Source organism: Pseudorca crassidens, chromosome X (assembly GCF_039906515.1).
Source record: "Pseudorca crassidens isolate mPseCra1 chromosome X, mPseCra1.hap1, whole genome shotgun sequence".
Taxonomy (NCBI): domain Eukaryota; kingdom Metazoa; phylum Chordata; class Mammalia; order Artiodactyla; family Delphinidae; genus Pseudorca; species Pseudorca crassidens.
In genome coordinates this window covers 86,406,973-86,421,055 of record NC_090317.1, presented here as the reverse complement: position 1 = coordinate 86,421,055, position 14,083 = coordinate 86,406,973, and positions in this window count along the sequence as shown.

Here is a 14,083-nt window from a genome sequence, read left to right as displayed (position 1 = left end):
CACTGCCCCTCACTCTTCTCATGTCCTCGCTTACTTCCTTAACTAGTGTGATAGGCAGAATTTTGAGATGACCCCCATGATCTCTATCCCCTGGTATTTTGCCCTATATAATCCCCTCTCTAAAGTACAAGCAGGACTTGCGACTTGCTTCTAACCAATAGAGTATGGCAAATGTGATGGGAGAATATCTATATCTATATCTATCTATCTATCTATCTATCTATCTATCTATCTATCTATCCGTATGTATATTATGGCTCCATCTTGTTACCATGCAAGGAACTCAGCTGCTGGCCTTGAAGAGATAAGTTGCTAGGCTGTGAACTTCCTGTTGAGAGGGCTGCATGGCAGGTAATTTCAGGCAGACCCGAGGATCTGTGGTCCTCGGTTTTACAACCACAAAAAAAACTAAATTCTAACAAGAACCATGTGAGCTTAGAAGAGAATATGAAATGATATGTGGCCTCATATGAGACCGTGGCCTTGGCCAATATCTTGCATGCAACTTGTGAGAACCTGAACAAAGAATCCCGATAAGCTGTGTCTGGACTGCTAACATATGGAAACTGTGAGATAGTAAACATGTGTTGTTTTAAGTTGCTAAGTTTGTGGCAATATGTTCTGTAGCAATAGAAAACTAATACACCCAGCTTAGGTTTCATTATCCATCATTATAATCACTCCCTTGCAAACATCCTTACTATTCTAGCCCTTGTGGTGACAGACCCTAAAGTGACCTCTAGTAATCCCCACCACCTGGTGTTCATGCCCTGTGCAATTCCTTCCCTTTGAGCAGAACCTGTGAGTTGAACAGAACCTGTGACTTGCTTCTAGCCAATAGAGTATGGCAAAAGTGATAGGATGTCACTTCCCTAAGACTCCATCTTATCAGACTGGAGTTAGAGAGACTTTCTCTTGCTAGCTTTGCAGGAGTAAGCTGTCATGTTGTGAGAGGGCCAATGGAAAGGACCAAATGGTGAGGAACTTGGCTTCTAGCAGCTGAGAGAGCTATCCCTGCCTGAAAGCTAGCAAGGAAATGAGGATTTCAGGAGCTTCCCTGGTGGCGTAGTGGTTGAGAGTCCGCTTGCTGATGCAGGGGACACGGGTTTGTGCCCCGGTCCGGGAGGATCCTGCGTGCCGCGGAGCGGCTGGGCCTGTGAGCCGTGGCCGCTGAGCCTGCGCGTCTGGAGCCTGTGCTCCGCAAGGGGAGAGGCCACAGCGGTGAGAGGCCTGCGTGCCGCAGAAAAAAAAAAAGAAAATGAGGACTTCAAAAGCCAAAAAACAAATAAAACATAATAAAAATAAAACAAACAAAAAACAAAAAAAGGAAAAGAGAAATTAAAAACAGAAAAAAAATAAATAAAAAAAGAACAAAAAAAAAAAACAAAAAAAAGAAAAAGAAAATGAAGACTTCAGTCCTAGAGCTTCAAGGAGATGAATTCTTCCAAGAACCTGAGGGAGCATGGAAGTGGATATTTTACCTAGTCAAGACTCTGATGGGACTGCAGCTCCAGTTGACATCTGTACTGGAGCCTAATGAGATCCTGAAGGAGAAGACCCAGCTAATTTGTTCCCAGACTCCTGACACATAGAAACTGTGAGATGATAAATGCATGTTGTTTTAAGCCTCTAAGTTTGTGGTAATTTGTTATGCAGTGAAGAAAACTAATACAGCTCCCCTATCCCATCTTTATACTGACTTGGCCAAACATAACCCAGGTTAGTCACAATGCCCCACCTACTCTGCATCTGTATCAGAGCAGCTGAATGTTATTAGAGAAAACCAAAAACCACACAAGTCAATTAATTTCACTCTAAATTATTGTGGTTTTTAAAATTTTATTTATTTTAATTTATTTATTTTTGGCTGTGTTGGGTCTTTCTTGCTGCGCGCGGGCTTTCTTAGTTGCGGAGAGCAGGGGCTACTCTTCATTGCTGTGCATGGGCTTCTCATTGCAGTGGCTTCTCTTGTTGCGGAGCTCAGGCTCTAGGCACGTGGGCTTCAGTAGTTGTGGTGCACGGGCTCAGTAGTTGTGGCTCACGGGCTCTAGAGTGCAGGCTAAGTAGTTGTTGTGCACGGGCTTAGTTGCTCCGCAGCATGTGGGATCTTCTGCGGCATGTGGGATCTTCCCAGACCAGGGTTCGAACCTGTGTTCCCTGCATTGGCAGGCAGATTCTTAACAACTGTGCCACCAGGGAAGTCCTAAATTATTGGTTGTGGACCTCAAATGGGCATTAATAGCATAGCAATCCTGCTCTGCTCACTTCCCCACTCTCAGAACTATTTCATACTTTATCTTCTCCTCCCAAACCTCCCACATCCCAGCCTCTGTCCTCACCTTTAGCTGATGGCCTCACATCACCCTTCATTAAGAAGATAGATATATTCAAATGGGAATTTCCTTATCTCACCACCAGATCTACAATCCTCTGGATACACAACTTCCTCTTCTGTCTTGTCACATGGAGAAACTGTCCCTCCTCAAGTCAAAGACCAGTCCCTCTACCTCTGCTTTAGACTCCTCCCACCCACTCAAGGACTTCACTCTTTCAGTCACTCCCATCTCTCTTGCATCACCAGTTTCTCCTCTTTTCGGCTATTCCCATCAGTGCATGCATGTGCTCTATCATCTACCATTTTAAGAGTCCCCCTTGAATTCCACAAGCTCTTCCTGCTATGCATAGTTCTCTGTTTCTTTCACAGCAAAACTTCCCAAGACATGCATTACACACTGATTTCTCCACTTCACCTCCCTTTCACTCTTCAACTAACTGCAGTCTAGTTTTGTACCGCTCCGTGAAAGCTGCTCTTGTCAAAGTCATGAAAGACTTTGTGTTGTCAAATCTGACAGATACTTTCCTCTCATACTACTTGTCCTCCAGTGGCATCTGACGCTGTCAACCAATTCCCCCTTCTTGAAACATGTCTATTTCTTCTCATTCTCCTTTGCTGACTTCTAAATGTTGACATTCTCTAAGCTTGTAGACCCAATTGCCCCCTTATCATCTGCACTTGAATATCTCACAGGCTCCTCAAATTGACCGTGTCTAAAACAGAAATCTTGATATTTCCCCCAAGTCTGTTCTTCCTGCTTCCTTTCCCTATCTCAGTATAACTGAGACAGGAGAGAAGGGGTGAAGAACACAACTTTTAAAGGAATGACATAGCCGTTGAGGATATGATATAAACTGGTTAGAACTAGGCTCAAGATGGTGGAAGATTTGACTTCCAGTGGACCTTGAGCCTCACTGTATTCTCATTGTAATACATCAGCATATGTTAAATGACACACCCACTGGTGCCACGACAGTTATGAGGCCAACCATTAAAGGCTAAAAAGTGGGTGGCACCCTAACTCCTGGGAATCCCCACCCCTTCTCCAAGATAGTTAGAATATTCCTCCCACTTGTTAGCCTATGAAATTACCCAGCCCATAAAAACTAACCCCCCCCACTTCAGGTTGCTCTTGCCTTCTGAGATGGCCCACACTCTGTCTGTGGAGTGTGCATCTCTCTAAATAAACCCGCTTTCACTTTGCTATGGCTTGCTCTTGTATTCTTTCCTACATGAAGCCAAGGACCCTCACTTGGCAGCCTGTCCCAGGGACTCACCAGAGACCTGGGACATGACCGTCCTCTTGTGCCCCATTTTCCCTACAACACAATTACCAGCTACTCAGAAAGCCAAGAATCAGGAATTCCCTGGTAGTCCAGTGGTTAGGACTCCGTGCTTTCACTGCTGAGTGCGAGGGTTCAAAATCCTGTAAGCTGCAGGGCGCGGCCAAAAAATAAAGCTGAGAATCATCCCTTTCCCTCACCTCCTCCACACTCAATAGTACTTATTATGGAGTACTATTGGTTTTATCTCTAAAATTTAACTTGAATTTGTCCGCATCTCTCTGTCTCCACTATCACTAACCTATGCCAAACCACCACTGTGTCTTGTCTGAATTATTATAATAGTTTCCCAATCGTCTCTCTGCTTCCACTTTTGCCCCTTTATAATTCCTTCTCCACACAAGTAGGTAGGGTCGTCTTTCAAAAAAAGTAAATCACATCATTTTATCACCCTGCATAGAACATTTTCCACTGCATTTCAAATAAAATTCAAACTTCTTGCCATGACTAACAAGGCCCTTGCTGGTGTCACCCACCTCATCTCCTGTAGCTCTTTCCATCCCATACTAAGTTCTGTTTCCCTGGCCTTTGTGCCTGTTGTTCCTTTTCTTGGAACCGTTTTCCTTGTCCTCCATCTCCTCCTTAAGAGCACAGCTTAAATGTTATATCCACAGAGGCTCTTTCCATGACCATCCTACTAAAAACTCTTCCTCCCCCCTCTGTTATCTTCGTTCACATTGTAAGCCCTGTGAAAGCAGAACCTTTGTCTGTCATGTTAGCTCCCCAGTGCTTAGTGCAGTGCCTGGCACACATTCAGCACTCAATCAATATTTGGTTAATGAATGAATGAATGAGTGAGGCAGTTTCTCTGAGGATCTGAGTACTTCAGTGTGGGGACTGAGATTGGTGTGAAGGACAAAATGCACTGGACAATTAAGGAGATGATTTTATTCAGGATAGTACAATAGAGAAACTGTACACTATGGAGAAATGTCTCAAAGAATATGAAGGGAGACTGGGATTCTATGGAGGCAAGTAGACAAGGGTAGATGGTCTGGGAGCTTTATGGAGTGATGAGGAATGAGAGAGACAGGTCTTATCTGAGTCACTGAAGAAAGGTAGAGCTGAGCCTTATCTTGGACTACACGGGAGTAGGGAAGTCCTTTGCCCTTTCTCAGAGCACAAAAGAGAGGGAGAATTTTTGGACCAAGCTGCTTTCCAGGAACATCGGGCTCAGATAAGTTTCAATATTGTCACTGGTTATCTCAGTTTCAGTATAGGGGTTTAGTCTGAAGATTTCAATCTGAAAGAATCAGTTCAGGGGTCTAGTCCAGGCAGTCACTATGCACACCTATATTTGGGTTCAATCTGAACAACCCAAGTGGACCACCTAGGGCTATCATTGCATATAAGTCAATCTGGAGTCTTAGCCCGAGGGACTCCAAGTTGGGACCTTAGTTTGACAGATCAGTTTCAGGGAGCTCTATCTGGGAATTATACTCTGGAGAACTCAATTTGGACTCATCAACTGGGGTACTCAGGCTACCAGGCACAGTCAAGGGGCTCACTCTGGATGTGAGAGACTGGTGCTCCATCTAACAGTTTATTCTGATGTTACTCTGATGTACTCTGAGATTCATTTTGGTGGGGGGCTCAGTGTGGCCTCAGTATGGGGATCTGAAACTTCATTCTGCAAACTAAATCTCTTGTACACAACCTGGGGAACTTCTTCAGGGAGCTCAGGCAGGGTATTTGTTCTGGGGATATCATTTTGGGGGTTTGACCTGGAAACTGTTTGGTCACCTACCTTATTGTTGCCTGTCTAGGGGCTCAGGCACTGCTAACTTAGTATCAGGGATCAGTCTCATGGTACTGGTCACTCAGGAGCTCTATCTGGATCATTCACTGTTGGGTGCTCAGCATGAGGATTTGGGTTTAGAGTGCTGACTCACTGTGACTCAGACATCACCCTCCCACCCCCGCCCGGGAGGGCTCAGCATCTCATCAAAGATGTGATTGCAAGCAACAGAAAACCACCTTATAAGGATGGCTTGAACAAGGCAAAAGCTTTTATTTCTCTCAGGTAAAAACAATCCCAAGGAACTGCCCCTCTATTCCATTTAAATCTCCTTGGCCAAAGCGTGTATCACATGGCTGTACCCAGTTGCAAGAAAGACTAGGAAATGTAGTCTTTTAGCTGGACTCTTGCCCACTCAGCTAAAAACATGGATTCTGTTCTAAAGGAGGAAAGGGAGAATGTAAATTGGAGTGTTAAGCTAGCAGTCTTGCTACACAGGTGTCTCATCCTGGGTTTCTCAGTCTGAGCCCCTGGTTCTGTGGATACAGTTTTGGGTACTAATTCTGGGGGTATGAATTTAGAGTCTAAAAGATTGGAAGTTCATTCTGGGGAATCAGTTTCATGATCACAGTTAGGGGACCTTGGTCTAGAAACTTACTCTAAAGGCTTCAGTTCAACTTCTGAATCTGTAGACAATATGGTAGATTCAGTCTATAGAATCCCATTCTTGGTTTTCATTTTACAAGGGGCTTAGTCTGGGGGTGCTCAGACTGGGGGTCATTCTAGTACTTCAGTATGAGAGTTCAGGGTCTTCCCTGGTGGTCCAGTGGTTAAGATTCCATACTTCCACTGCAGTGGGCGCGGGTTTGATCCCTGGTTGGGGAACTAAGATCTCGCATGCCACGCTGTGCGGCCAAAAAAAAAAGAAGAAAAAAGAAAAAATAGAGTTCAGTCTAGGAGTCTGATTCTTGGGGTTCTATCTGGGGACTCAGTCCAGGGTCTGTCTGAGCTTCTGTATCACCAGTCTGGTGCTTCATTCTGGGCTTTGGGTTTGTTTTGTGGGCCCAGAGGTTAGAGGTTCAATCTAAGGAAACCAGCTAAGTTTTGGGGATTAGCCTTCAGTCATCACTTTTCAGATTCAGGGTAGGGTCCTCAGTCTGGATTGTTAGGACCCCCTCTCTGGATACTTGTCTGAGGATTCATTTTTTGGCATGTGTCTTGAAAGCTCAGACATTGGTAGCTCAGTCTGGGGGCTGTGTGGGAGCTTTCTCGGGGGGTCAGTTAAGAGGAGCTCATTCTGGGGCACTTAGACTGGGCGCTCAGTCTTGGCAGCTAATTCTGTGAACATAAGCCTAAAGTTTTCAGAGTGGGAGTTCCATCTGGCAGCCTTTGGGGTCCACCTGGGTTGCTCCCTCTTCCATACAAACCTGAGGACTCAGACTGGGTTATCAGTTTGAGGCTGAGACCTTGGAAGCTCATCTGGGAGCATGCTGGCTTCTGATCTCAATCTGTAGACTTATTCTGAAAATGGGAGTTGTGGGTCTCAGACAGTGGCAGCTCAGTCTGGAGCAATTAACCTCACAGTCTCATGCCTGGGAGCTTGTGTTAGTTCTGAGAAGCAGACACTAAGATGGGATTAGTGTCACAAAAGTGAGCAACAATTTTATCAGGGGAAATGCCAATGAGAGAAAATGGGGTGGGTGCCATGGAAGGCTGGGAGAGCCATTGGAACATAATGCAGTCTGACCCAGACTAAGGAGAGAAAGAGGGAAGGTTGAGTGAAAGTGTCCTAGACTGCTGTGCAGTGCAAGGGAGTTTTGGCAAGGCTGTGTGGGATTCCTCGAACCAAAGTCACCCAAGTATCCATACCACACTCAGTCATTGGCTGGGAGTAGCTCGTGGGAAGTATGGTCTCTGCACAAATGAGGGGAATTCAGAACACAGAAGCTGGGGCTCTTGATCAATTATGCATCCTGAAGTTTAAAGTCTATGAGATGCATTCTCATGGTTACCATGGGATGCATACTTGTTCTCTCTGGGGATTCCCTCTAGGGCTCATTCTGGGTGTGTTATTTGGGACCTCAGACATTAGGTTTTCAGTCTGAGGGAATCTGTTTCAGAATGTGGACTCAGTCTGTATTTTCAGTGGGGGCATATTTGTGGCCTCAGTGTGTGAGGGGTCCTTCTGGGAACTCAGTTTGGGCTCACTTCCAAGATACCACCCCCATTCTCCTTCAAGGAGTTAAGCTTGAGGTCTTAGTCCTATGGCTCTGCCTAGAGGTTCATTATGGGGAACCTGACTTTGAGGGTTTAAATGTTGACAGTTCACTCTTGAGACACCTGAGGATTCAATATGGGAGCCTGATTTTTGGTCTCAGATATGACTGAGTCTCTCACCAAGAGAGTGCTAGGCTCAAGGCTCTGTCTGGGTGGCGGGTCTGGCCAACTTCGGGAGGCTCAGATACTGGGGGCTCAGTCTGGGGTATTTTAGCCCGAGGAGTCATGCGTAGGGTATCTCAATGTGAAGACCTTACCTGGGGATTTCTGTCTGGTGGGCTCTGTCTTGGAATCCTAAGAGGGGTTCTAGTCTGAAAAGTTTCATCTGGAAGCACTCTCTGCATTTACACGCTAGCAGTTCAGTTTGGCAGTTCAACCCGCCTTTCAATCTTGGAGCTCTGCCTGAGGTCTCATGCTGGGGACTGAATTTTGGTTTAAGTTTTGGGAGTTCAGTCTTTGATACATCAATCTGATCATCTTCATCTGAAGGTCTAAGCTAGCCTGAAATGTTCCCTCTAGAGTAGGGTCTAGGAATATTTAACCTGGGATTCATGGATTTATAAAGTTTCATGCATAGAATTTGGAGTGTCTGTGTATTTGGATGCTAGAAAAACACATCTTATTTTCACCAACCTCCACTGAAACTTGACATTTCTTTCAATAATGAAAGTAGGCAACCGACCACAGTAGTATTAGCAGTACATATGACTTTGTCACCAATACACAGATATTTCTCATAGCAGATCTCTTAAAGTATTGTTTACATTCATCATTAATTTGAAATCACAGTAGTCATTTAACCTGTTAGTGAAACTGTGCGCCTGATGTTGAGACTTGAACCCTCGTGCCAGGACTTGAACCCAGACAAAACCTACAGTCTTTTTTTTTTTTTTTTAACATCTTTATTGGGGTATAATTGCTTTACAATGGTGTGTTAGTTTCTGCTTTATAACAAAGTGAATCAGTCATACATAAACATATGTTCCCATATGTCTTCCCTGTTGCGTCTCCCTCCCTCCCACCCTCCCCATCCCACCCCTCCAGGCTGTCACAAAGCACCGAGCCAATATCCCTGTGCCATGCGGCTGCTTCCCACTAGCTATCTACCTTACTGCGTTTGTTAGTGTGTATATGCCCATGACTCTCTCTCGCCCTGTCACAGCTCACCCTTCCCCCTCCCCATAACCTCAAGTCCGTTCTCTAAGAGGTCTGCGTCTTTATTCCTGCTTTACCCCTAGGTTCTTCATGACATTTTTTTCTTAAATTCCATATATATGTGTTAGCATACGGTATTTGTCTTTTTCTTTCTGACTTACTTCACTCTGTATGACAGACTCTAGGTCTATCCACCTCATTACAAATAGCTCAATTTCGTTTCTTTTTATGGCTGAGTAATATTCCATTGTATATATGTGCCACATCTTCTTTATCCATTCATCCGATGACGGGCACTTAGGTTGTTTCCATCTCCGGGCTATTGTAAATAGAGCTGCAATGAACATTTTGGTACATGACTCTTTTTGAATTTTGGTTTTCTCAGGGTATATGCCCAGTAGTGGGATTGCTGGGTCATATGGTAGTTCTATTTGTAGTTTTTTAAGGAACCTCCATACTGTTCTCCATAGTGGCTGAACCAATTCACATTTCCACCAGCAGTGTAAGAGGGTTCCCTTTTCTCCACACCCTCTCCAGCATTTATTGTTTGTAGATTTTTCCTACAGTCTTTTAATTGAGATCACACACCTGGTCTCAGGACTTATTGGAGCTCAGGTTCTTTATGTCTCATCGCAGAAAGAATTCAGTAAGAGACAAAGTGATAGGTAAGAAGTAGATTTATTTAGAGAGGTACACATTCCATAGACAGAATGCAGTCTGTCTCAAAAAGGGGAATGGCCTTGGGAGAAACACTCCACAGACGGACTGTAGGCCATCTCAGAAGGCGAGAGGCCCTGAAATATGGGGTGGTTAGGTTTTTTTTTATATATTTATCTATTTATTTATTTTATTTTGGCTGCCCGGGGTCTTAGTTGCAGCACGTGGGATCTTCGCTGTGGCATGCGGGCTCTTAGTTGCAGCATGCGTGCGGGATCTAGTTCCCTGACCAGGGATCAGACCCAGGCCCCCTGCACTGGGAGCATGGAATCTTACCCACTGGACCACCGGGGAAGTCCCCCGCATGGTTAGTTCTTATGGGCTGGGTAATTTCATAGGCTAATGAACAGGAGGATTATTCTAACTATTTTGGGGGGAAGGGGGCGGAGATTTCCAGGAATTGGGCCACCGCCCACTTTTTGGCCTTTTAGGGTTGGCCTCAGAACTATCATGGCACTGTATTACAATGAGTGTATAATGAGGCTCAAGATCTACTGGAAGTCGAATATTCTGCCATCTTGGACCTAATTGGTTCTAACCAGTTTATGTTATGTCATCAACTGCTGTCATTCTTTTAAAGGTTGTGCCCTTCCCTCTTCCCTCCTGTTTCATTAGTAGATCATGGTATTTAATGCATTAATAAAGAAATATGTATACTGGGAATTCCCTGGCAGTCCAGTGGTTAGGACTCAGTGCTTTCAATGCCAGGTCCTGGGTTCGATCCCTGGTTGGGGAACTAGGATCCCACAAGATGCACGGCATGGCCCCCCAAAAATGTATATTACAATTAATTTTTATATTATTTTGCTATTTTAATATAATTGGTTTCCTTTGTAATTCTATATTTTAGTTTATGCACTTAAAAACATTTTTCTGGCAAGAGGTATATTGGCTTCACCAGATTGCTAGATGGGTTCAAGTCACAGAAAAGGTGAAATCTTAGTACACTCAGCTTTGCACTTCAGTCTCAAGACGAAATCTCAGGATTCATTCAGTGGCCTTGGTTTGTTGGAGCCCAGAATTGGGTTCCCTGTGTGGGAATTTCCAGCGGGCCTACTGTGATATTGTGATTTATAATAAGAAATACAAATTGGGTCTTCAACCCATTCCTGACACAGAGCTCCTACAACCTTTGAAATTTCCTCTGAGATGAGAGTGATAAAAAGTGTCTTTTGTTACGTTAATGAAGAGATGTTTGGAAAGCCCCTAGGTAACTAAGTATGGGGGCTGGTTGTCTGTGGCGCCAACCACGGGGATTAGAGGTTTGGCACTTTCAGTCCCTCCCCTCCACCTCTAGGAGGGGAGAGGTGCTGGAGTTTGAGTTCAATCACTAATGACCAATAATCTAATCAATCGTGCCTCTGTACTGAAGCCTCCATAAAACCCCAAAAGAACAGATTCTGAGAGCTTCAGAGTTGATGAACACGCAGAGATGCCAGGAGAGTGGCATGCTCAGAGAGCTTGGAAGCCCCTTGACCCTTCCCACATGGCTTGTCCTATGAATCTCTTCCATCTGGCTGTTCCTGAGTTATATCCTTTTATAATAAACTGATAATCTAGTAAGTAAAATGTTTCTTTGAGCTCTGTGAGCCGCTCTAGTTGGGGGGGGCGTTGGAACTCTGACCTGTGGGCCTGTGGGTCAGAAGCACAGGTGACAACCTGGACTTGGTGATTGGCGTCTGTGGTGGGGGCAGTCTTGTGTGACTGAGCCCTTAACCTGTGGAATCTGACACTATCTCCAGGTAGATAGTATCAGAACTGAGTTGAATTGTAGGACACCCAGCTGATATTGAAGAATTGCTTGGTGGTGTGGGAAAACTCAAGACACACACACTGCAACTGGTAACCGGAATCTTACCTACTCTCTCCACGTACGTAACTTTGAGGCCCTGGGAACTCACACGCAAGTGCTTAATCTCAGTTTCTTCGTCTGGGCTTCTTTGAACTCAATTTAAATTGCTGAGTCTGCAGGAATGAGTCTCTAGAGCCCCGTAGGAGTTTATGCCTCCTGAGATTATCAGTCTGGGAATGCTCATGATTATCATCACACACCATGTTGTTCCCTGCTTCTGTTTCTTTGTATAGATTGTTTCCTCAGCATGAAAGGCTCTTTCTTTCTTTAGAAACACACCCTCACCCTCATCTACACAAACTCCCCATCACCTGGCAAAATTCCTCTCAAACTTTAAGTCTGAGGCATTATCTCTCAGAGGCTTGCCATAATCCCCAAGGCTGTATCAGGAACACCCTCTGCTGGACTCCCATGGGCTCCTGTGATCCTTTCTCCTCTAGCATTGCACAGAGATGGATTTATCATAGAACTAATAAAGTTTAAGCCTCCGCACTTCACACTTACACAGACCACTTCCAAGTCCCTGGGTGTTGAGCATTGTCAATTTGAGAAGTACTTAAGATTTGTCACTGCACAAGAACAGTCAAAATACCATGAAATTTTACAGCTTACATGTAAACGAAACTAAATAGAAGTTTTCCCAAATTTAACAACAATCTTAAATTTTGTGTTACTAATAACAAGCTGTGAAGTTGAAATTTTTCTAAACTACCAATAACAAAATATTTTGATCAACCGAATAGAATTGAATTCAATCGAATTCTTTTTATTCTCTCTTGAAAATGTTATTATAAAATAATTGTCATTTACTTACAGGAGGATATCAAAGTGTTTGCAACCAAAAAAAAAAAGGAAAAATTAGTAGAGAGATTAGTCAGGCAATTAATAAAAATATTTTATTTCTCTAGTTTTGAGGATGTTTGTGGCATTTGTCAGTTTTTTTTAAAATTGGAATTTGTAAATTTTAAAATTTCTTTTATAAATCTAAAGCAATACTCACTTTCATCCCTAAATTTGTACTGTTTTTCTTAAAAACAGCTTGCAAAATTCTATCTGCCTCAGGCCTTTCAAAAATCTGCATTCACCCTGAGCACTGATCATACTCTATGGTCCTTGGAAAATCTTGCATGCCAGACTGTAAGCTCCTTGAGCATCTGACCAAACCCCATGACCCAGCAGCACTAAGCACAGGGCCAGACACAGAAGTATCAGTACTGTTTGTTAACATGGACTTGTCCGAAGTTTGCAACCTTTGCTGTGAGAGGGAATCACCTATAATACTTTTCTAAAAACAGCTTTATTGAGATATTATTTATATACCATAAGCTTCACCCATTTAAAATGTACAATTAAATGGTTTTTAGTATATTTTCAGAGTTGTGAAACTATATTAGTTTGCTAGGGCTGCCATAACAAAATACTACAGACTGGTGGCTTTAACAACAAAACTTTATTTTCTCAAAGCTCTAGAAGCTAGAAGTTTGAGATCAAGGTGTTGGCAGGTTTGGTTTCTTCTGAGGCCTTTTTCCTCATCTTGCAGATGTGTGTTCACATGGTCATCTCTCTGTGCATGCGTCTGGTTTCTCTGTCCTAATCTCTTTTTTTTTGGCCACACCATGCGTCTTGTGGCATCTTAGTTCCCTGACCAGGGATTGAACCCCCTGTGTCCCCTGCAGTGGAAGCACTGAGTCCTAACCGCTGGGCCATAATCTCCTCTTCTTATAAGGACACCAATCATATTGGACTAGGGTGCACCCACATGGCCTCATTTTACCTTAATTACCTCTTTAAAGGCTCTGCCTCCAAATACAACCACATTCTGGGGCTTAGGGCTTCAACGTATGAATGGGGTTGGGGGCGGGACACAACTCAGGCCCTAACAGCAGATATCACCACATCTAATTTTAGAACATTTTCATTGCCCCTAAAAGAAACCCTATACTCATTAGGAGTCAGGCCACATTTTCCCCCTTCCTTTATCCTTAGGCAACCATTAATCTATTTTCTGTCTCCATAGATTTGCTTGTTCTGTACATTTCATATAAACGATACCATGCAACATATGGGCTTTTTTGACTAGTTGGTAGTGATGTCACCTCTTTCATTCCTCATTTCAGTAATTTGAATCTTCTCTATTTTTTACTTAGTTAATGTAGCAAAAAGTTTGTCAATTTTGTTGATCTTTCTTAAAAAGACTGAGTTTTGGTTTTACTGATTTTCTCTGTTGTTTTTCTATTTTCTGTTACATTTATTTCCTCTCCAATTTTTATTATTTCCTTCCTTCTGCTTGCTTTGGGATTACTCTGTTCTTCTTTTTCTAGTTTCCTAAGGGGGAAGTTCAGGTTATTCATTTAAGATCTTTCTTCTTTTTTAATAGGGACGTTTACAGCTATAAAATTCCATTTAAGCATTGCTTTGGCTGCACCTCATAAAGTTTGGTGTGCTGTGCTTTAGCTTTCAAGTCATTTCAAGATGTCTTATTTCTCTTGTGATTTTTTTCTTTGACCCATTTGTTATTTAGAAGTGTGTTAATATCCACATATTTGTGAATTTCACAAATGTCTTTCCGTTATTGACTTCTAATTTCACTCCATTGTGGTCAGAGAATGTACTTTGTATGATTTCAATCCTTTTAAATCTATTGAGGCCTGCTTTAGACTTAACAT